The sequence below is a fragment of the Bos indicus genome, chromosome 6, assembly GCF_029378745.1.
Source record: "Bos indicus isolate NIAB-ARS_2022 breed Sahiwal x Tharparkar chromosome 6, NIAB-ARS_B.indTharparkar_mat_pri_1.0, whole genome shotgun sequence".
Classification (NCBI taxonomy): domain Eukaryota; kingdom Metazoa; phylum Chordata; class Mammalia; order Artiodactyla; family Bovidae; genus Bos; species Bos indicus.
The window spans coordinates 10,344,028-10,367,475 of record NC_091765.1 but is presented as its reverse complement, the minus strand read 5'-3'; positions in this window follow the sequence as shown (position 1 = coordinate 10,367,475).

Genomic DNA, 23,448 nt, shown 5'->3' with positions numbered 1-23,448 from the left:
GAGGGCTCAAACAGACCAAATGCACACCAGGACCCAGGGACCCCACAGAGACTGAGGCAGAACTGTGTATGAGTGTCTCCTATGGAGGTCTGGGTCAGCAGTGGCCTGCCGCAGGGGCAGGGGCTCTGGGTGCAGCAGACCTGAGTGTGGCATAAGCCCTCTTGGACGAGGTTGCCATTAACCCCACCATAGAGCTGCCAGAACTTCCACAGGACTGGGGAAATAGACTCTTGGAGGGCACAAACAAAACCTTGTGCACACCAGGACCCAGGAGAAAGAAACAGTGACCCCACAAGAGACTGATCCAGATTTGCCTGTGAAGTGTCCAGGAGTCTCTGGCAGAGATATGGGTCTGTGGTGGGCTCTACAGGATTGAGGGCACTGAGTGTAGCAGTGTGTACATGGTACCTTTTGAAGGAGGTCTCTGTTATCTTCATTACCTCCACTATAGTTTGGCCTCAGGTCAAACAACAAGGAGGAACACAGCCCCACCCATCAACAGAAAATTGGATTAAAGATTTACTGAGCATGGCCCCACCCATCAGACCCAGTCCCCCGCCCCCCCCCCCCTTCCCCCCAAGTCAGTCTCTCCCATTAGGAAGCTTCCATAAGCCTCTTATCCTTATCCATCAGAGGGCAGACAGAATGAAAACTACAGTCACAGAAAACTAACCAAACTGATCACATGGACCACAGCTTTATCTAACTCGATATAACTATGAGCCATGCCCTGTAGTGCCACTCAGGAGAACAGGTCATGTGAAGAGTTCTGACAAGAAGTGGTCAACTGGAGAAGGCAATGGCAAACCACTTCAGTCTTCTTGCCTTGAGAACACCATGAACAGTATGAAAAGGCAAAAAGATATGACAACTGAAAGATGAACTCCCCAGGTCAGTAGGTGCCCAATGTGCTACTGGAGAAGTGTGGAGAAATAACTCCAGAAACAAGGAAGAGACAGAGCCAAAGTGAAAACAACTCCCCATTTGTGGATGTGACTGGTGATGGAAGTGAAGTCCAGTGCTGTAAAGAGCAATATTTCATAGGAACCTGGAATGTTAGGTCCATGAATCAAGGCAATTTGGAAATGGTCAGACAGGAGATATCAAGAGTGAATATTGACATTTTAGGAATCAGCAAACTAAAATGGACTGGAATGAGTGAATTTAACTCAGATGACCATTGTGTCAACTACCGTGGGCAAGAATCCCTTAGAAGAAATGGAGTAACCATTGTAGTCAATGAAAGAGTCCAAAATTCAGTACTTGGATGCAATCTCAAAAATGACAGAATGATCTTTGCTCATTTCAAAGGCAAACCATTCATTATCACAGTAATCCAACTCTATGTCCCAACCAGTAATGCTGAAGATGCTGATGTTGAATGGTTCTATGGAGATCTACAAGACCTTCTAGAACTATCAAAGGGACTGGAATGCAAAAGTAGAAAGTCAAGAGATACCTGGAGGAACAGTTAAATTTGGCCTAGGAGTAAAAAACAAGAAGGACAAAGGCTAACAGAGTTTTGCCAAGAGAACTCACTTGTCGTAGCCAACACCCTCTTCCAAAAAAATAAGAGAAGACTCTACACATGGACATCACTAGATGGTCAATACCGAAATCAGATTGATTATATTCTTTGCAGCCAAAGATGGAAAAGCTCTATAAATTCAGTAAAAACAAGACTGGAAGCTGACTATGGCTCAGATCATGAACTCCTTATTGCCAAATTCAGACTGAAATTGTAGAAAATAGGGGAAAAACCACTAGATGATTCAGGTATGACTGAAATCAAATCCCATAGGATTATAAAGTGGGAAGTGACAAATAGATGCAAGGGATTAGATCTGATAGTGCCTGAAGAACTATAGACGGAGGTTTGTGACACTGCACAGGAGGCCGTGGTTAAGACCATCCCTAAGAAAAAGAAATGCAAAAAGGCAAAATGTTTGTCTGAGGAGGCCTTACAAATAGCTGAGAAAAGAGAAGTGAAAGGCAAAGGAGAAAAGGAAAGATATACCCATTTGAATGCAGAGTTCCAAAGAATAGCAGGAAAAGAAAAGAAAGGCTTCCTCAGTGATAAGTGCAAAGAAGTAGAGGAAAACAATAGAATGGGAAAGACTAGAGATCTCTTCAAGAAAATTAGAGCTACCAAAGGAATATTTCATGCAAAGATGGGCACCATAAAGGACAGAAATGGTACAGACCTAAGAGAAGCAGAAGATATTAAGAAGAATTGTCAAGAATACACAGAAGAACTATACAAAAAAGATCTTCATGATCCAGATAACTATGATGGTGTAATCACTCACCTAGAGCCAGACATCCTGGAATATGAAGTTAAGTGGCTATAGGAAGCATCACTACGAACAAAGCTAGTGGACGTGATGAAATTCCAGTTGAGTTATTTCAAATCCTATAAGATGATGCTGTTAAAGTGCTGCACTCAATATGCCAGCAAATTTGGAAATGCAGCAGTGGCCACAGGACTGGAAAAGGTCAGTTTTCATTATAGTCCTATCCCAAAGAAAGGCAATGCAAAAGAATGTTCAAACTACAACACAGTTGTACTCTTCTCACATGCTAGCAAAGTAGTGCTGAAAGTTCCTCAAGCCAGGCTTCAACAGTACATGAAACATGAACTTCCATATGTTCAAGCTGGATTTAGAAAAGGCAGAGGATGCAGAGATGAAATTGACAACATCCACTGCATCATCAGAAAAGCAAGGAAGTTTCAGAAGAACATCTACTTCTGCTTTATTGACTACACCAAAGTGTTGACTATGTTGATCACAGCAAACTCTGGAAAATTCTTTAAGAGATGGGAATATCAGACACCTGACCTGCCTCCTGAGAAACCTGTATGCAGGTAAAGAAGCTACAGTTACAAATGGACGTGGAAAAACAGACTGGTTCCAAATAGGAAAAGGAGTACATCAGGGCTGTATATTGTCACCTTGCTTGTTTAACTTATATTCAGGGTACATCATGTGAAATGCTGGGCTAGATGAAACACAAGCTGGAATGCAGATTGCCAGGAGAAATATCAATAACCTCAGATATGCAAGTGACACCATACTTATGGCAGAAAGTGAAGAAGAACTAAAGAGCCTCTTGATGAAAGTAAAAGAGGAGAGTGAAAAAGTTGGATTAAAACTCAACATTCAGAAAACTAAGATCATGGCATCTGATCTCATCACTTCATGGCACATAGATTGGGAAATAATGGAAACAGTGAAAGACTTTATTTTGGGGGGCTCCAAAATCACTGCAGATGGTGATGTAGCTATGAAATTAAAACACACTTGTTCCTTGGAAGAAAACTATGTCCAAACTAGACAGCATATTATAAAGCAGAGACAATATCTTTGCAACAAAGTTCCATCTAGTCAAAGCTATGGTTTTTCCAGTTGTCATGTGTGGATGTGAGAGTTGGACTATAAAGAAAGCTGAGCGATGAAGAATTGATGCTTTTGAACTGTGGGGTTGAAGACTTTTGAGAGTCCTATGGACTGTAAGGAGATCCAACCAGTCCATCCTAAAGGAAATCAGTTCTGAATATTCATTGGAAGAACTGATGCTCAAGCTGAAACTCCAATACTTTGGCCACCTGATATGAAGAACTAACTCATTTGAAAAGACTATGATTCTGGGAAAGATTGATGGTGGGAGGAGAAGGGACAACAGAGGATGAAATTTTAGGATGGCATCACCGACTCGATAGATATTAGTTTGAGTAAGCTCCAGGAGTTGTTGATGAATGGGGAAGCCTGGGGTGCTGCAATTCATGGGGTCCCAAAGACTTGGACAGGTCTGAGCAACTAAACTGAACTGATGTATATATGTATTTTTTCCATCTATTCCTCTCTCTCTTCCCTCTACTTTGATAGCTCTAATTAGGCTGCTTGAGTCATCCCATATCTTGCCATCTTCATTTACCTCATTTCCTTTTTTCTCTGTTTACTCTCCAGTAGCTGCTATTTTGCTTTCAATTTCCATAATATTTGTCTATATTGCATAATCAACTTTTAATTATATATAAAATATTTTAAATTAGATACATTGTATTTTTCATCTTTAAAATTTCAAAAAGGGTCTTTTTTATAGCTCTTGTCTCTAATTAATGTGCTCAGTCTTTACCTTTTAACACTATATAGCACAATAACTATTTATACATACCATCTGTGTAAATTCTGATTCTGTTTATTTATATCTGTAGATATTTTTTCCTTTTCCTTCTTCTTTGTAATAATTTGTGTTGGATGCCAGTTATTATAAAGTATACCTTGTATGATGCTGGATATTTTTATATTCCTAAAAATATTTTTGAGCAATTAAAATAGTTCTGCAGAACCAAAGCAGTATTTTAAGGGTCATTTTCCTCATTCCTGAGGCAATACATTTCTGATTATTCTACCCCATGAACTGTGATTTTTAGATCCTCCATGAATTATAAGTTTTTTTCATTCATACGGTTGGGGAAATAAACTATTCCTACAACTGTATGAGGACTTCCCAAGTGGTGCTAGTGGTAAAGAATCTACCTGACAATGCAGAAGTTGCAGAGATTTGGATTTGATCCCTGAGTTAGGAAGATCCTCTGAAGTAGAAAGTGGCAACATGCTGCAGTATTCTTGCCTGGAAAATTCAGTGGACAGAGGAGTCTAGTGGGCTACAGTCCTGGGGCCACAAAGTTGAACACAACTAAGCAACTAAGCACAGCACAGGACTGTGTGAGCTCTGAAACTTTTCACTTTGCTTCTTTTGGATGGTCCTTCTGCCAGCTTTGAGTTGTATGAACATGCATGAACTAATCAGTACTCAGTTGAAGACAAGGGGGATCCTCTGCAGCTCTACAGACCTCTCTCATCCTTTCTCTCCCTGTGTATGTCTCTTTCTGGGTGTGTGTCTCTGAAGCTCTCTCCACTGAATTAATCTGCCATTTGAATGCTAGCTTTTTTAGACTTTCAATCTAGTCATATCATGGAGGTTGCCAGAAACCACTGGGATTTGTCCTCACTTTGCTGGACTATTCTTTTTATTTATTCTTTTTACTTAGAGAATAATTTGTCCTCACTGTGCTAAAGAATTCAGGAAATTGAGTAATTGTAAGACTCATTTGTTTCACTACTCTCAAGGTTCATTCTTTGGTGTCACCAAATTTTTTCACCTATTTTATATATTTTATCATTAATTTTGGGTTATAATTTATCCAATAGGTACTGGATTTACCCAGTACTTATTATTCCATCTTAGGCACAGGCAAAAGTCAAGTTACTCATTGTTAATGGTAGTTTTTAGTCTGCCTATTACATGGAGCTTTCCTCTGTACCAAAAAAAAAAAAAAAAAAAATCACACTTTTATTTTTATTTTTTTTAAATTTTATTTTATTTTTAAACTTTACTAATTGTATTAGTTTTGCCAAATATCAAAATGAATCCGCCACAGGTATACATGTGTTCCCCATCCTGAACCCTCCTCCCTCCTCCCTCCCCATACCATCCCTCTGGGTCGTCCCAGTGCACTAGCCCCAAGCATCCAGTATCGTGTATCAAACCTGGACTGGCAACTCGTTTCTTACATGATATTTTACATGTTTCAATGTCATTCTCCCAAATCTTCCCACCCTCTCCCTCTCCCACAGAGTCCATAAGACTGTTCTATACATCAGTGTCTCTTTTGCTGTCTCGTACACAGGGTTATTGTTACCATCTTTCTAAATTCCATATATATGCGTTAGTATACTGTATTTATGTTTTTCCTTCTGGCTTACTTCACTCTGTATAATAGGCTCCAGTCTCATCCACCTCATTAGAACTGATTCAAATGTATTCTTTTTAATGGCTGAGTAATACTCCATTGTGTATATGTACCACTGCTTTCTTATCCATTCCTCTGCTGATGGACATCTAGGTTGCTTCCATGTCCTGGCTATTATAAACAGTGTTGCGATGAACATTGGGGTACACGTGTCTCTTTCCCTTCTGGCTTCCTCAGTGTGTATGCCCAGCAGTGGGATTGCTGGGTCATAAGGCAGTTCTATTTCCAGTTTTTTAAGGAATCTCCACACTGTTCTCCATAGTGGCTGTACTAGTTTGCATTCCCACCAACAGTGTAAGAGGGTTCCCTTTTCTCCACACCCTCTCCAGGATTTATCATTTGTAGACTTTTGGATAGCAGCCATTCTGACTGGTGTGAAATGGTACCTCATAGTGGTTTTGATTTGCATTTCTCTGATAATGAGTGATGTTGAGCATCTTTTCATGTGTTTATTAGCTATCTGTATGTCTTCTTTGGAGAGATGCCTGTTTAGTTCTTTGGCCCATTTTTTGATTGGGTCACTTATTTTTCTGGAATTGAGCTGCATGAGCTGCTTGTATATTTTTTGAGGTTAATTCTTTGTCAAATGCTCCATTTGCTATTATTTTCTCCCATTCTGAAGGCTGTCTTTTCACCTTGCTTATAGTTTCCTTCATTGTGCAAAAGCTTTTAATTTTAATTATGTCCCATTTGTTTATTTTTGCTTTTATTTCCAATATTCTGGGAGGTGGGTCATAGAGGATCCTGCTGTGATGTATGTCGGAAAGTGTTTTGCCTATGTTCTCCTCTAGGAGTTTTATAGTTTCTCGTCTTACATTTAGGTCTTTAGCCCATTTTGAGTTTATTTTTGTGTATGGTGTTAGAAAGTGGTCTAGTTTCATTCTTTTACAAGTGGTTGACCAGTTTTCCCAGCATCGCTCGTTAAAGAGATTGTCTTTTCTCCATTGTATATTCTTGTCTCCTTTGTCAAAGATAAGTTGTCCATAGGTGTGTGGATTTATCTCTTGTCTTTCTATTTTGTTCCATTGATCTATATTCTGTCTTTGTGCCAGTACCATACTATCTTGATGACTGTGGCTTTGTAGTAGAGCCTGAAGTCAGGCAGGTGATTCCTCCAGTTCCATTCTTCCTTTTCAAGATTGCTTTGGCTATTCGAGTTTTTTTTGTATTTCCATACAAATTGTGAAATTATTTGTTCTAGCTCTGTGAAAAATACTGTTTGTAGCTTGATAGGGATTGCATTGAACCTATAGATTGCTTTGGGTAGTATACTCATTTTCACTATAGTGATTCTTCTGATCCATGAGCATGGTATATTTCTCTATTAGTGCCCTCTTTGATTTCTTTCACCAGTGTTTTATAGTTTTCTATATATAGGTCTTTAGTTTCTTTAGGTAGATCTATTCCTAGCTATGTTGTTCTTTTCGTTGCAATGGTGAATGGAATTGTTTCCTTAATTTCTCTTTCTGTTTTCTCATTATTAGTGTATAGGAATGTAAGGGATTTCTGTGTGTTGATTTTATATCCTGCAACTTTACTGTATTCATTGATTAGCTGTAGTAATTTTCTGGTGGAGTCTTCAGGGTTTTCTATGTAGAGGGTCATGTCATCTGCAAACAGTGAGAGTTTTACTTCTTCTTTTCCAATTTGGATTCCTTTTATTTCTTTTTCTGCTCTGATTGCTATGGCCAAAACTTCCAAAACTATGTTGAATAGTAGTGGTGAAAGTGGACACCCTTGTCTTGTTCTAAATTTTAAAATTTGTTATTACTTGGAATTGCTTTACCTTGGAAATCATAAGGGCTTTCCCAGTAGCTTGCTGCTGCTGCTAAGTCACTTCAGTCGTGTCCGACTCTGTGCGACCCCATAGACAGCAGCAAACCAGGCTCCCCCATCCCTGGGATTCTCCAGGCAAGAACACTGGAGTGGGTTGCCATTTCCTTCTCCAATGCATGAAAGTGAAAAGTGAAAGTGAAGTCGCTCAGTCGTGTCTGACTCCTAGCAACCCCATGGACTGCAGCCTAGTAGGCTCCTCCATCCATGGGATTTTCCAGGCAAGAGTACTGGAGTGGGGTGCCATTGCCTTCTCCTCCCAATAGCTTAGTGGTACTTAGGAATTCTCCTGCAGTTTAGGAGATGCAGTTTGATCTCTAGATTAGGAAGTTCCATTGGAGGAGGTCATGGCAAGCCACTCCAGTATTTTTGCCTGGAGAATCCCATGGATAGAGGAGCCTGGCAGGATATAGTCCATAGGGTCACAAAGAATCATACATGGCTGAAGCACGCATGCACACACTCAGAAATCTTATAATCTAACAATCTTTGTCCTTTTTGCCCAACAATATATCAGGGTCCTTCTCAGTATTTATTTTACCTATTTGTTGTTGTCAGTTTCAACCCTGTCATCTCAACTCACTTCATATTTTCCAGCATGCCAATATCTCAACACAGCATTAATCTGCCTCATATTACTCCAAGGGTACAACATTTAAATCAGTATTTGTCAACTTAAAAAAAAATCTCCTTCCCCAAGAAATACTTTTAGACATTTTATTTCCTAATATTGCCCTCCATGGATCTATATATTTATTTTGTATTATATGTATATTTGTGCTTTATAAATAATCAAGAGAAAGATTATTTTTTCATCCCTATGAACTAATATCATCTCTTTGGAGGTGGTGTATTCTCTCTCTCTTTGATAATGCTTACTATAAATATTGTTGTTCAGTTGCTAAGTTGTTTCTAATTCTTTGTGACCCCATGGACTGCAGCACACCAGGCTATAGATTTTACTTTGTCTATATTCAACCCTCATCCCAGAGGTACACAGTGCTGGAGCAGAAAGGGCTGGAGCAGGTGCTCAGTGTGGATCAGAGCACAGGCTGCAGTGGTCCCAGAGCCAGTCAGATCTCTCTTGATTTGCTGCCGTCACAATCATCAGCAGTGGTTGTGTTAGTCCCATTCAAATGTCTTCCTTGGTTTAAGAAAGTCCATTACAACTGTTGGGGCTTCCCTGGTGGCTCAGATAATGAAGAATCTGCCTGCAGTGCAGGAGACCCGGGTTCAGTTACCTAGTCAGGAAGATCCCCTAGAGAAGGAAATGGCAACCCATTCCAGTATTCTTGCCTGGAGAATCCTATGGATAGAGGAGCCTGGTCCATGGAATATAGTCCATGGAATTACAGAGTTGGACGAGACTGAGTGACTAACACAGCACAATACAACATAACAATTGTGCCCTCACCTTAGCTGCTGTAGCCCTTGCCATATTATGGAGCAGGAGGGGAAAGCTGCCAGAATTCCTGGGCCATTTCAGTTTCCTTCCTTTGGCCTGTTTTGGGTATAATCAAGAGTTATACTGTGTATAACTCTTCACCAGAGAGACCTTGGTTTCTTAAAGCCCTCCTGTTAGTCTCAGTAATGTTCAAGACACAAAATGGAGCTCATCTTACAGGTATTGGAATCCCCAAGGCCTATGGTGCCCAGCATGGGAATCGAACCATTCACTCTCCAGAAAGCATCCTTAAGCCTATATAATCCCTTCCTCTGACTATGTCCCTTTCCAGGGGCCCACATCCAAATCTAACTGCTTCTCTCCCTTTCTTAGCTGATACCCATGTAGATAGTTCCTACAGCCTTGGTTTTACAAGAGTCTTTCTATTACACATGTTTATTTTCACTGAGAATTGCTCCACATATAGATGTAATTTTCTGTGTTCAATAGAAGAGGTAAGCTCAATAGAGGAGGTAAGTTCAATAGAGGAGGTAAGCCAATCCCTTCTCCATGGGATCTTCCTGACCCTGGAATCAAACCCACATCTCCTGCATTGCAGGCAGATTTTTTGCCAGATGAACCACCAGGAAGCCCACTTGTGCAGCAGGGAACAAATAATAGTTGTTGAAGAATGGGATGGATTTCAAGGCGTTGGAAGCCTTGGGAAAATGTTATAAGCTCAGGAAAGGTGACTAATATCAAGAAAATCTGTGAAGTTCATAAGAATCCTACTATGCTGCCACCTTGATATCCTCTTTCTCACTCATAATATTTTGTGTCAGTTAATTCTAATATATAAACTCACTGGAATGATAATTATGTTGCCTTGTTTCTGTTGAAGCTCATAGTAGTACTTTCCTTAGAATAATTCTAAGCCACGCACAGTCACACATTTTTTTCCTCATATTTTACATTTTATAAATATGTCTATGATTCATTTTGGGTCAACATTAAGGTATATTATAACATTAAGGTATGCTGCTGCTGCTGCTAAGTCGCTTCAGTTGTGTCCGACTCTGTGCGACCCAATAGACGGCAGCCCACCAGGCTCCCCCGTCCCTGGGATTCTCCAGGCAAGAACACTGGAGTGGGTTGCCATTTCCTTCTCCAATGCGTGAAAGTGAAAAGTGAAAGTGAAGTCGCTCAGTCGTGTCCGACTCTTTTCGACCCCATGGACTGCAGCCTACCATGCTCCTCCGCCCAGTATAATTTTAGGTTAATATAATATTTGTTTAGATATTAAAATATTTAGTGCCATTTTAGAAAAAATAATCCTTTTTCTATTAAATGGCTTTATACTTTTTCAAAACATAATCGATTACATTCATGTGGGTCTTTATATGGACTCTATGGTAATTTATTGATTTACATATCTATCCTTTCACCCTAACAGAAATTATTTTCCCTTATAGTAAAATTTAAAAACAGATGATGTGAGCTTTTCAACTTTGTTCTTCTTAAGTTCCTTTTTTAACAATTAATTTTGACAAGTATACTGTTTAACTTCTAAATGTTAAAAATACTTTTTTTTCTGATATCTTTCTGTCATTTATTTCTAGTTTAAGCTTACTTTTACAACATTTAAATACGAAGATGTGCTTTATGGCTGGAAACATAGTTTATCACAAGAATGCAAGTGCTAGAGCATTCACTGGAGTAGAATGGATGTGATGCCTATGTGGTGCATGCATACTCAGTCGTGTCCAACTCTTTGAGATCCCGTGGACTCTAGCCCACAAGTCTCCTCTGTCCATGGAATTCTCCAGGCAAGAATACTGGAGTGAGTAGCCAATCCCTTCTCCAGGGGTCTTCCTGACCCTGGGATCAAACCCACATCTCCTGCATTGCAGGCAGATTCTTTGCCGGATGAACCACCAGGAAGCCCACTTGTGCAGCAGGGAACAAATAATAGTTGTTGAAGAATGGGATGGATTTCAAGGCATTGGAATCCTTGGGAAAACGTTATAAGCTCAGGAAAGGTGACTAATCTCAAGAAAGTCTGTGAAGTTCATAACACTGTTATGGAATCTTTTAAGAAGATATTTACCCTGTGTATACAGGGGAATAATCATTTTCAGTCCAGTCGCTGAAAATAAAGCTCAGAATCCAATTATATGCAAAGATACAGAAATTAGAATGTGCTTAATTCTAATTAATTAATCGACTTAATAAGAAAAGTTAATTGACTTAATAAGAAAAAACTTTCAAAGTTTGACCAAAAACTGCTTCCATTATAAACCATGAGAAATACTACCTCAGAATGCATTTTCCACTTTGGGAAGTCAAAAGATATCTTGTGATTCCAGTATCTCATTTTCCATTTCCATGGGAGCATAAGAGTTTCTGCCTGATTCAATATTTCTCAATATTTTCATCCCTCTGCTCAAAAGTCTTTGAAAAAGTTTTTATATATATATATATATATATATATATATATATATATATATATATATATATATAAAATATCTAGTAATTTAATTTATCTAGATTTGTACTTCATATATAAAAGATAAGGTATAAATCTCCCTCTTTTTACTCAAAGCATGGTTAGTGACTAAAAAACATTTTCAAGTTATATTAAAATTTTAAGGCTACTAGCACTTAAATTAACATAACTTTACTTAATGACAATATTTAATATGCTTGGAAAAAATTATACCTCTTGATGAAAATAAAAGTGAATAATTAAGTACAATCTGGAACCAAATGGTGTGTCAGTTTTTCTAGAAGTAATTCTATATTTTTGGTAAAGTACATCTCTTGGCTCTTCTTTTTGTTCATAAACTACTTTTTTATGATTCAATTTATTTTATTATAATAATTGTGTAATAATTCAACAGTTTCAAGTGAAAAAAATTGAACTATCTTTGGAATATTGTTGTTGTTTAGTCATTTAGTCTTGTCTGACTCTTTTGTGACCCCATTGACTTTAACCTGCCAGGCTCCTCTGTCCATGGGATTATCCAGACAAGATATTGCAGTGGGTTGCCATTTCCTTCTCCAGGGGATCTTCCTGAGCCAGGGATCAAACCCATATCTCTGTGTCTCCTGCATTGCAGGCAGATTCTTTACCCTTGAGCCACAGGGGGAAGCCCATCATTGGAATAGCCAATTATGGTAACTTAGAGAACAAAATTAACTTGTTTTTGTTTTTATGTATATGACTCATAACAATGACAACATAGTTTAGAGATCAAAATTTACATTTAATTTTTAGATATATTTACTAACAAAAATTGTTAAATTGGCAAATATAAAGTACTATATACACATTTTAAATTGAAGTAAAAGTTCTGAAAACAATCCTAGATGAAATGATGACTAAGACGTAAACCAAAATATTTTTCTTTCTAAAAATTTGCTCTCAGTTTGTCACTGAAAAACACTGTCAAACATGAAAAGCCACAATGTAGAATCAATGACCATTTCTACCTATTGATTTTAAAATAGATATGATCATTCTATTATGAATTATCACGAGATGAATGTTCTACACACTAGTAGATATTAGATCAAAAGTCTTTTTGTTATTATTGGTGTTAACCATGTTCTAAAGTGGTCAATAATGGAATAACATTTATTTTAACTTTTCACTTATATGAAATAAGAATGTTTAAGGACTACAGGGTCCCTAAACAATAGGTTTTGTCCCTTTAATTTAGGTGTCAGCAAGCTTTTCTGCAAGTGTCCACTTAAGGAAATAGTTTATGCTTTATGGATCATATAATCTCAATTTTTCCATTGTAATGAGAAAACAGCCAGAGACAATATGGGAAAGTAATCACTGTGGCCGTGTTCCAATAAAACTTTATTTATAAATGTCAATTTGCTGTACAGACTGACATTTGCCATCCCTATATTTTAATCAGTAGGCGTAAAATAACAAAATAGCAGGAAGCTTTAATAATAGAACATTTTTGATGCTTTGAAGCTTTTCTACAAGGAAAAAAATCACATCCATTTTAATTTATCCTCATTGTGTTCCTGCATTTATTCATTCTATGAAGATTTATCAAATACCTAATAGTTCTCAAACACCATGGTACAATATGTATAACCAGAAGTGAATGTGTTTAGATATTATACAACTATTAGTTAATTTTTGTCATTCCAAAATTAAGTCTCTATTAATATTTGTTGCAAAGAATTCCCTCTGTAAGTGAAAGTAACTGGTAGACAGAAGCAGATATCTCTTAATTATACATAGTGTTTATTGAATCATAGATTTTAATATAATGTAAAAATTAAATTGGCACTCAAACTTTTCTTGATAATTTGAATCAGTACCACACTTGTGGTCATCAATACCAATTTATTAATTACTTGCATATTGTCTGAAGGATTATTTCTGTGTTTTCTCAAAACTCACACAATGGAAATTAGTGCTGAGGAAAAAAAAAAGTTAAGGGTGTGATTTTACCAATCAAACTTCTCATTAGAAATAGTCTCAAGGAAGTAACCATTTAATTGAATGAAAGTTGACTGAAGCAAGCACACAGACTGCTAAATAAACAAATGAGATATGCATAAATTAGATACAGTAGAAATGTCAGATAATCATTATCAATCAGGACTTGGCAAAAAATAATGACTGAAATATTAAACAAAAGTGAGTAAAAACATACTTATTAAAACCAGCCAGTTTGACATGAGCAAGAATTGTTGGGTTTTGTTTATTAGAGAGATGTTGTGTTACTGAAATGTCCGTGTCTAGTACACTGCAGTAGATCTTTAAGTCAACTTTCAACTCAATTGAAAAGTGTGATATTTTACATGATCTGCAGAAAAAATAACTTTGGATTGTTTAATATATAGACTGACTTTACCAAGGCTTAAAAGAGTGTGAAATATTTCTTTCTAATGGGAAAAAAAAAAGTTTTTTTGAAGGATGACTTCTAGCTTTTTTCAAAAGCAAGTCTCATCATAAGTGTGTCTTATATGTGGGCTTCTTCTATCCAGGAGTAGCTTATATTTCTTAGGGTTTTCCTGGTGGCTCAATGGTAAAGAATCTACCTGCCAATCCAGGAGACACAGGTTGAGTCTAGGGATTGGGAAGATTCCCTGGACAAGTAAATGGCAACCCACTCCAGTATTCTTGTCTGGGAAATCCCATGGACAGAGGATCCTGGTGGCCTACAGTCCATGGGGTTGCAAGAGTCTGACCAGACTAACAACAAAACAATAATAGCATGCATTTCTTGATGTAGAACTTCTCATGGCAAATACCCAAATCAAATAATTGAAAGATTAAGTGAATGTAATACACACTTCCTTGATAAAGGCTTGTTCTCAGTAATCTTTAGACATTTGGTCCCATTTGTTGTTTTTGTTGTTCAGTTGTCCAGTTGTGTCTGCCTCTTTGCAACCTCACGAACTGCAGCATGCCAAGCCTCCCTATCCCTCACCATCTCCTGAAGTTTCCCCAAGTTCATGTCCATTGCATCAGTGATGCCATCCAGCCATCTCATCTTCTAATGCCCTCTTTTCCTTATGCCCTCAGTCTTCCCCAGCATCAGGGACTTTGCCAATGAGTTTGCTGTTCACATTAGGTGACCAAAATACTGGAGCTTCAGCTTCAGCATCTGTCTTTCCAATAAGTTTTCAGGGTGGATTTCCCTTAAAATTGACTGGTTTAATCTCTTTGCTGTCCACGGGACTTTTCAGGAGTCTTCTCCAGCACCACAGTTTGAAGGCATCGATTCTTTGGTGCTCTGCCTTCTTTACAGTCCAGTTCTCACAGCTATGAGTGACCACTGGGAAGACCATAGCCTTGACTATACAGATCTTTGTCAGCAGAGTAATGGCACTGCTTTTCAACATACTGTCAATGTTTGTCATAGCTTTTCTGCCAAGAAGCAGTCACCTTCTGATTTCATGGCTGCATTCATCAGCAGCAGTGATTTTAGGGCCCAAGAAGAGGAAATCCATCACTACATTCACATTGTCCCCTTCTATTTGCCATGAAGTAATAGAGCTGGAGATCAGTCCTTGGTGTTCATTGGAAAGACTAATGCTAAAGCTGAAACTCCAATACTTTGGCCACCTCACGTGAAGAGTTTACTCATTGGAAAAGACCCTGATGCTGGGAGGGATTGGGGGCAGGAGAAAAAGGGGATGACAGAGGATGAGATGGCTGGATGGCATCACTGACTCAATGGACATGAGTTTGACCAAGCTCCAGGAGTTGGTGATGGACAGGGAGGCCTGGTGTGCTGCGATTCATGGGGTCACAAAGAGTCGGAAATGACTGAGTGAACTGACTGAATAGAGCTAGATGCCAGGATCTTTATTTATTTATTTTTTGTTAGTATTTAGTCCTAAGCCAGCTCTTTCACTCTCTTCTTTCACCCTTATGAAGAGGCTCTTTAGTTCCTCTTTGTTTTCTGCCATTAGAGTGGTATCATCTGTATATCTGAGGTTGTTGATGTTTCTCCTGCCTATCTAGATTCCAGCTTGTAACTCATCCAGCCTGGCATTTTTCATGATGTGCTCAGTTTAGTTCAGTTCTGTTTCTCAGTCATGTCTGACTCTTTGTAACCCCAAGAACTGCAGCAGGCCAGGCCTCCCTGTCCATCACCAACTCCTGGAGCTTGGTCAAACGCATGTCCATTGAATCGGTGATGCCATCCAACCATCTCATCCTCTGTTGTCCCCTTCTCCTCCTGCCTTCAATCTTTCCCAGCATCAGGGTCTTTTCCAATGAGTCAGCTCTTTGCATCGGGTGGCCAAAGTATTGAAGCTTCAGCTTTAGCATCAGTCCTTCCAATGAATATTCAGGACTGATTTCCTTTAGATAATTGACTAGTTGGATCTCCTTGCAGTCCAAGGAACTCTCAAAAGTCTTCTCCAACACCACAGTTCAAAAGCATCAATTTTTCAGTGCTCAGCTTTCTTTATAGTTCAACTCACACATCCATTCATGATGTGCTCAACATATAGGTTAAACAAAAACCGTGACAGCAGACAGCCCTGTCACTCCTTTCTCAATCTTGAACCAATCAGTTGTTCCATACAGAGTTCTAACTGTTGCTTTTTTGACCCGCATACAGGAGTCAGGAGTCAGGAGACAGGTAAGGTGGTCTAGTATTCCCATCTCTTTAAGAGCTTTCCACTTTGTTATCCACACAGTCAAAGGCTTTAGCATAGTAGATGAAACAGAGTTAGATGCTTTTCTGGAATTCCCTAGCTTTCTCTATGATCCAGAAAATGTTGCAATTTGTTCCCTGGTTCCTCTTCCTTTTTCTAAACCCAGCTTGGGCATCTGGAAACTCTTGGTTCACATAATGCTGCATCTAGCAAGCAAGATTTTAAGCATTACCTTACTAGCATGGGAGATGAGTACAATTGTCTGATGGTTAGCACATTCTTTAGTACCTTTCCTAGGAATTAGGATAAAGATTGGCCTTTTCTAGTCCTGTGGCCAACTGCTAGGTCTTTCAGGTTTGCTGACATACTGAATGCAACCACTTGATGGCATCATACTTTAGGGTTTTGAATAGTTTTACTGGAATTCCAGTTCTACTGGACTTGGTCCCATTATTGAGACATTAATATTAGGAATTTACTCAAAGGACCAAGGAGGGGATATAAATGTGCCACATTTTGTTTGTATGCTTATTGTAAATAATGATTTGCTTTTAAAATACTTTATTTTCCAGAAAGACTCAGAGGAACTCCCTTAGGTAATCAAGTCTTGAACTACCATATTAAGTCTTCTGAGTGTGGGCTTATGAAAGACCAAGTGATAAATTAACATTTGACCCTGATCTCACTCTCACTGAGACCAATGAGGCTGTTCAAAACCTGTCTTTATTTTCTTCATTCCTAAGTGGATAATTGAAATAGTCTAAGGAGCTGGCAAAGCTCACACATTGGTTTCCTGAGTTGCAGCTAAATAGTCATTATGGTAAAAATGGCAAAATGTAAATCTCTAAAATGGCCCCATGCCAAATATTAAAGCAAATGCAGTGCAGTGTTCAAGGAGAAATTGCAGAAAATGTGGCATTATAAATGTATGGGTGGTGATAACTATTATATCTTCTTTTAATCCATCCATGTTGCCCCATGGAAAATCAATTGTGTTATCTTAGATAATAGGGAATTAATGTAAACTTAACAAAATGGTAGCCCCATTTGCACTTCCCTGTCCTGGATGTGGTTCATTAATTGGGTGGATCAATATGGCCCCTGGATATTGAAGACAACATAAAGTCTTTAATATCTAGGTGGAGGGAAAAAAAAGAGTTCTTTAAAGGTATAGAGATAGAAAAGAAAAGTCATTTTTTTCTTTAACCTCAGGCTTTAATATTTTCTGTCTGCTTCTTTTTATAGGTCTGCTAAAACAGCTAAGTTTATACATAGAGTTTACTTTGTAAACTTAATTGACTTTGCTTCCTTTGGCAATGTGGTGATATTAAATTTTTCAAAAGAGAATTTTCCCTTTGAAATCAGTAGAGCATACAAAGAAAATTTGGTTTATTTCCCAATGTGTATATCCAATTTCCAAAGAACTTTCTAAGAACTAAATAGTCATTTAGTGTTTTTGTTCTAGTCACATGCATTGCGTGTGTGCGTGCTAAATTGGTTGGTTCTTCATGTCCGACTCTGCACACCTATGGACCATAGCCCGCCAGGCTCCTCTGTCCATGATATTCTCCAGGCGAGAATATTAGAGTGGGTTACTATGCTCTCTTCCAGGAAATCTTCCCAACCCAGGGATGGAACTCACATCTCTTATGTCTCCTGCACTGGGAGGCAGGTTATTTACCACTAGTGCCACCTGGGAGCCCAGTTCAGCCCAGTCACATGTATTATCATGTTTTGTTTTCTTTTTTCATCTTGCCCACCTTTAAATGGCTGACCATCCAGGCCACATGGCTATCATTTTTTAACTTAGAGGACAACCTAACACAGTGACAATGTTTTTGAGAATAAGTGTCACTGTATGTCTGTACATTTTACAGTCATTTCAAGTAACATTGATCCTAGCTAGTGTGAAAGACCCACATTTCTAAAGATATCTGTATAGCACTGATGCGTTAAAAATTTAAATATTCCTCCTTGAAATACATTTAGATATGGCTTACATAGATTTGTATTTACATTTATTTTTTTCGTAATTATTTTATTTTTAAATAATAATGCATATATATGGACTTTAGAAAGATGGTAACAATAACCCTGTGTACGAGACAGCAAAAGAGACACTGATATATAGATCAGTCTTATGGACTCTATGGGAGAGGGAGAGGGTGGGAAGATTTGGGAGAATGGCATTGAAACATGTAAAATATCATGTATGAAACGAGATGCCAGTCCAGGTTCGATGCACCATACTGGATGCTTGGGGCTAGTGCACTGGGACGACCCAGAAGGATGGTATGGGGAGGGAGGAGGGAGGGGGGTTCAGGATGGGGAACACATGTATACCTGTGGCGGATTCATTTTGATATTTGGCAAAACTAATACAATTATGTAAAGTTTAAAAATAAAATAAAATTAAAAAAAAAAACACTTTAAAATATTGTATTAGTTTTGCCAAATATTGAAATGAATCCACCACAAGTATACATGTGTTCCCCATCCTGAACCCTCCTCCCTCCTCCCTCCCCATACCATCCCTCTGGGTCGTCCCAGTGCACCAGCCCCAAGCATCCAGTATTGTGCATGGAACCTGGACTGGCGACTCATTTCATGTGTTTACATTTAAAATTAAGACGGAACAAAATGCTAACACTTTTACTTTCTGTTTCAATGCAGTCCCTTTAAATAAAAGTATGCTTCATTGTTAAAACATCACAATATGCTAGGGATTTATGTCAAAACAAAGAGTAATTATAGCAAAATATTTTTGTATTATTAGTAAAAAATCACAGGTATACATTAAAATCAATCCAGTTATTTAGTTAATATCTGACAAAGATTAGAGCAGAAAGTTGTCATTCTGGTTTTAATTTTGAAACACTGTAGTCAACTCTAACTCATTATGTCAGATTCCTGCTCCATCCTCTACTTATTAACAATTTATAGATATACATTTTTATAAGAGTTACAAAATAAACTAACCATTACTGTACTGGACAAACAATTTATTAAATAATATCCTAATGACTATAGCCAACATATGTTTCAAAGTTTTATTTGCAGAGAACATTAAAATATATAACTTATTTTTTGCTATAGTGGAAAAAGTAATTGAAAAATAAGATAAACTGATGATGTATTGAAGTAGATAATATTTTAGGAAGGTCGTGAAAAATTCCTTAAACTGATGTTATTGAGAGTTATTAGAGAAGCTACAAAAAGAATTAGTGGAAATATATTGAAATTAGTTGCCAGTTAGAATACACATATTATCATAAAAGGGGTGTGTATTAATTTTTGTTGCCATGTTACAAATTATCACAGATTTAATGGCTTAAACAATGCTCTTTGTTCATCTAAAAATTTCTATAGGTGAGAATTCTGGTCAGAACATAATTGAGTTCTCTGCTCAAAGTCTCAAAGCCTGTAATCACAGTATCTATCCACTGGACTGAGTTCTAAAATGAGCTCGGGATAAGTTGCTGGTTATGGTGCCTTGTTGAATTAGTAGAATAATAGGCAGCTTTCAAGGATGGCCTTTCATGACTCTGCCCATTTTTTGAAATATGAGCACAACTCAGTGACTTGGTCCTAACAAAAAATAACAAAATGAGGGGAGATCATTTCCACAATTAGGTGACCAAAGCAAAATAAAAAACTGTGACAGTGTGCTTGGTGGATCTCTCTTTTGCTGAATCTCTGAGGAAACACGATGTCATGTTGGAGATACTCTTTGTAGGAGTTCACATGGCAAAGGACTGAGATTTATCCCTGGCCAAAGTCTCATGAAGAAATAAATTCTTCCAACAAGCCTGCCGATCATATCTTGATTTCTGAAGCACAGAGACTGTGAGATAACAAGTATTCTTGTTTTCAATTCAGTTCAGTTCAGTCTCTCAGTCATGTGCAACTCTTTGCGACCCCATGGACTGCAGCATGCCAGGCCTCCCTATCCATCATCAACTCCCAGAGTTTACTTAAACTCATGTCCATTGAGTTGGTGATGCCATCCATCCATCTCATCGTCTGTCATCCCCTTCTCTCCTGCCTTAAATCTTGCCCAGCATCAGGGTCTTTTCAAATGACTCAGCTCTCTGCATCAGATGGCCAAAGTATTGGAGTTTCAGCTTCAACAAAAGTCCTTCCAGTGAATATTCAGGATGGATTTCCTTTAAGATGGACGGGCTTGAACTCCTTGCAATCCAAGGGACTCTATAAAGAGTCTTCTCCAACACCAAAGTTCAAAAGCATCAATTCTTCGGTGCTCAGCTTTCTTTATAGGCCAACACTCATATGCATACATGACCACTGGAAAAACCATAACCTTGACTAGACAGACCTTTGTTGGCAAAGTAATGTCTCTGCTTTTTAATATGCTGGCTAGGTTGGTCATAACTTTTTTTCCAAGGAGTAAGCGTCCTTTTATTTCATGGCTGCAATCACCATCTTCAGTGATTTTGGATCCCCAAAACATAAAGTCAGCCACCGTTTCCCCATCTACTTGGCATGAAGTGATGGGACAGGATGCCATGATCTTAATTTTCTGAATGTTGAGCTTCAAGTCAACTTTGTCACTCTCCTCTTTCACTTTCATCAAGAGGCTCTTTAGTTCTTCACTTTCTGGGATAAGGGTGGTGTCATCTGCATATCTGAGGTTATTGATATTTCTCCCAGCAATCTTGATTCCAGCTTGTGCTTCATCCACCCAGCATTTCTCATGATGTACTCTGCATATAACTTAAATAAGCAGGGTGACAATATACAGCCTTGACGTACTCCTTTTCCTATTTGGAACCAGTTTGTTGTTCCATGTCCAGTTCTAACTGTTGCTTCCTGATCTACATACAGGTTTCTCAAGAGACAGGTCAGGTAGTCTGGTATTCCTATCTCTTTCAGAATTTACCACAGTTTATGGTGATCCACATAGTCAAAGGCTATGGCATATCAATAAAGCAGAAATAGATGTTTTTCTGGAACTCTCTTGCTTTTTCCATGATCCAGCAGATGTTGGCAATCTGATCTCTGGTTCCTCTGCCTTTTCTAAAACCAACTTGAACATCTGGAAGTTCACGGTTCACATATTGCAGAAGCCTGGGTTGGAGAATTGTGAGCATCACTTTTCTAGCGTGGGAGATGAGTGCAATTGTGTGGTAGTTTGAGCATTCTTTGGCATTGCCTTTCTTAGGGGTTGTAATGAAAACTGACCTTTCCCAGTCCTGTGGCCACTGCTGTGTTTTCCAAATATGCTGGCATATTTAGTGCAGCACTTTTGCAGCATCATCTTTTAGGATTTGAAATAGCTCAACTGAATTCCATCACCTCCACTAGCTTTGTTCGTAGTGATGCTTCCTAAGGCCCACTTGACTTCACATTCCAGGATATCTGGCTCTAGGTGAGTGATCACACCTTTGTGATTACCAGGGTTGTGATGATCTTTTTTTGTACAGTTCTGTGTATTCTTGCCACCTCTTCTTAATATCTTCTGCTTCTGTTAGGTCCATACTATTTCTGTCCTTTATTGAGCCCATCTTTGCATGAAATGTTCTCTTGGTATCTCTAATTTTCTTGAAGAGATCTCTAGTCTTTCCCATTCTCTTATTTTCATCTATTTCTTTGCACTGATCCCTGAGGAAGGCTTTCTTTTCTCTCCATGGTGTTCTTTGGAACTCTGCATTCAAATGGGTATATCTTTCCATTTCTCCTTTGCTTTTGGCTTCTCTTCTTTTCACAGCTATTTGTAAAGCCTCCTCAGACAGCCATTTTGCTTTTTTGCATTTCTTTTTCTTGAGGATGGTCTTGCTCCTTGTCTCCTGTACTATGTCATGAACCTCCGTCCATAGTTCATCAGGCACTCTGTCTTATCAGATCTATTTCTTAAATCTATCTACCCTTAAATCTATCTCTCACTTACACTGTATAATTGTTGCTGCTGCTGCTGCTGCTAAGTGGCTTCAGTCGTGTCCGACTCTGTGCGACCCCATAGATGGCAGCCCACCAGGCTTCCCCGTCCCTGGGATTCTCCAGGCAAGAACACTGGAGTGGGTTGCCATTTCCTTCTCCAATGCATCAAAGTGAAATGTGAAAGTGAAGTCGTTCAGTTGTGTCCAACTCTTTGTGACCCCATGGACTGCAGCCTACCAGGCTCCTCCATCCATGGGATTTTCCAGGCAAGAGTACTTGAGTGGGTTGCCATTGCCTTCTCCGATATAATGGTTAGGGAGTTGATTTAGGTCATACCTGAATGGTTTAGTGGTTTTCCCCACTTTCTTCAATTTAAGTCTGAATTTGGCAATAAGGCCACAGTCAGCTCCCAGTCTTGTTTTTGCTGACTGTATAGAGCTTCTCCATCTTTATATGCAAGAATATAATCAATATGTTTTGGTGTTGACCATCTGGTGATTTCCATGTGTAGAGTCTTCTCTTGTGTTATTGGAAGAGGGTGTGGCTATGATCCATGCATTCTCTTTGCAGAACTCTGTTAGCCTTTGCCCTGCTTCATCTTTACTCCAAGGCCAAATTTGCCTATTACTCCAGGTGTTTCTTGACTTCCTACTTTTGCATTCCAGTTCCGTATAATGAAAAGGACATCTTTTGGGGGTGTTTATTCTAGAAGGTCTTGTAGGTCTTCATAGAACCATTCAACTTCAGCTTCTTCAGCATTACTGGTTGGGGCATAGACTTGGATTACCGTAATATTGAATGGTTTGCCTTGGAAATGAACAGAGATCATTCTGTCGTTTTTGAGATAGCATCCAAGTACTGCATTTTGGACTCATTTTTTGAACATGATGGCTACTCCATTTCTTCTAAGGGATTCCTGCCTGCAGTAGTAGATATAATGGTCATCTGAGTTAAATTCACCCATTCCTGTCCATCTTAGTTCACTGATTCCCAAAATGTTGATGTTCACACTTGTCATCTCCTGTTTGATCACTTCCAATTTGCCTTGATTCATGGACCTAACATTCCAGGTTCCTATGCAATATTGCTCTTTACAGCATTGGACCTTGCTTCCATTACCAACTGAGTTATTTTTGCTTTGGCTCCATCCCTTCATTCTTTCTGGAGTTATTTCTCCACTGATCTCCAGTAGCATATTGGGCACCTACTGACCTGGGGAGTTCATCTTTCAGTGTCCTATCTTTTTGCCTTTTCATACTCTTTATGGGGTACTCAAGGCAAGAATACTGAAGTTGTTTGCCATTCCCTTCTCCAGTGGACCATATTTTGTCAGAATTCTCTACCATGACCAGTCCGTCTTGGGTGGCCC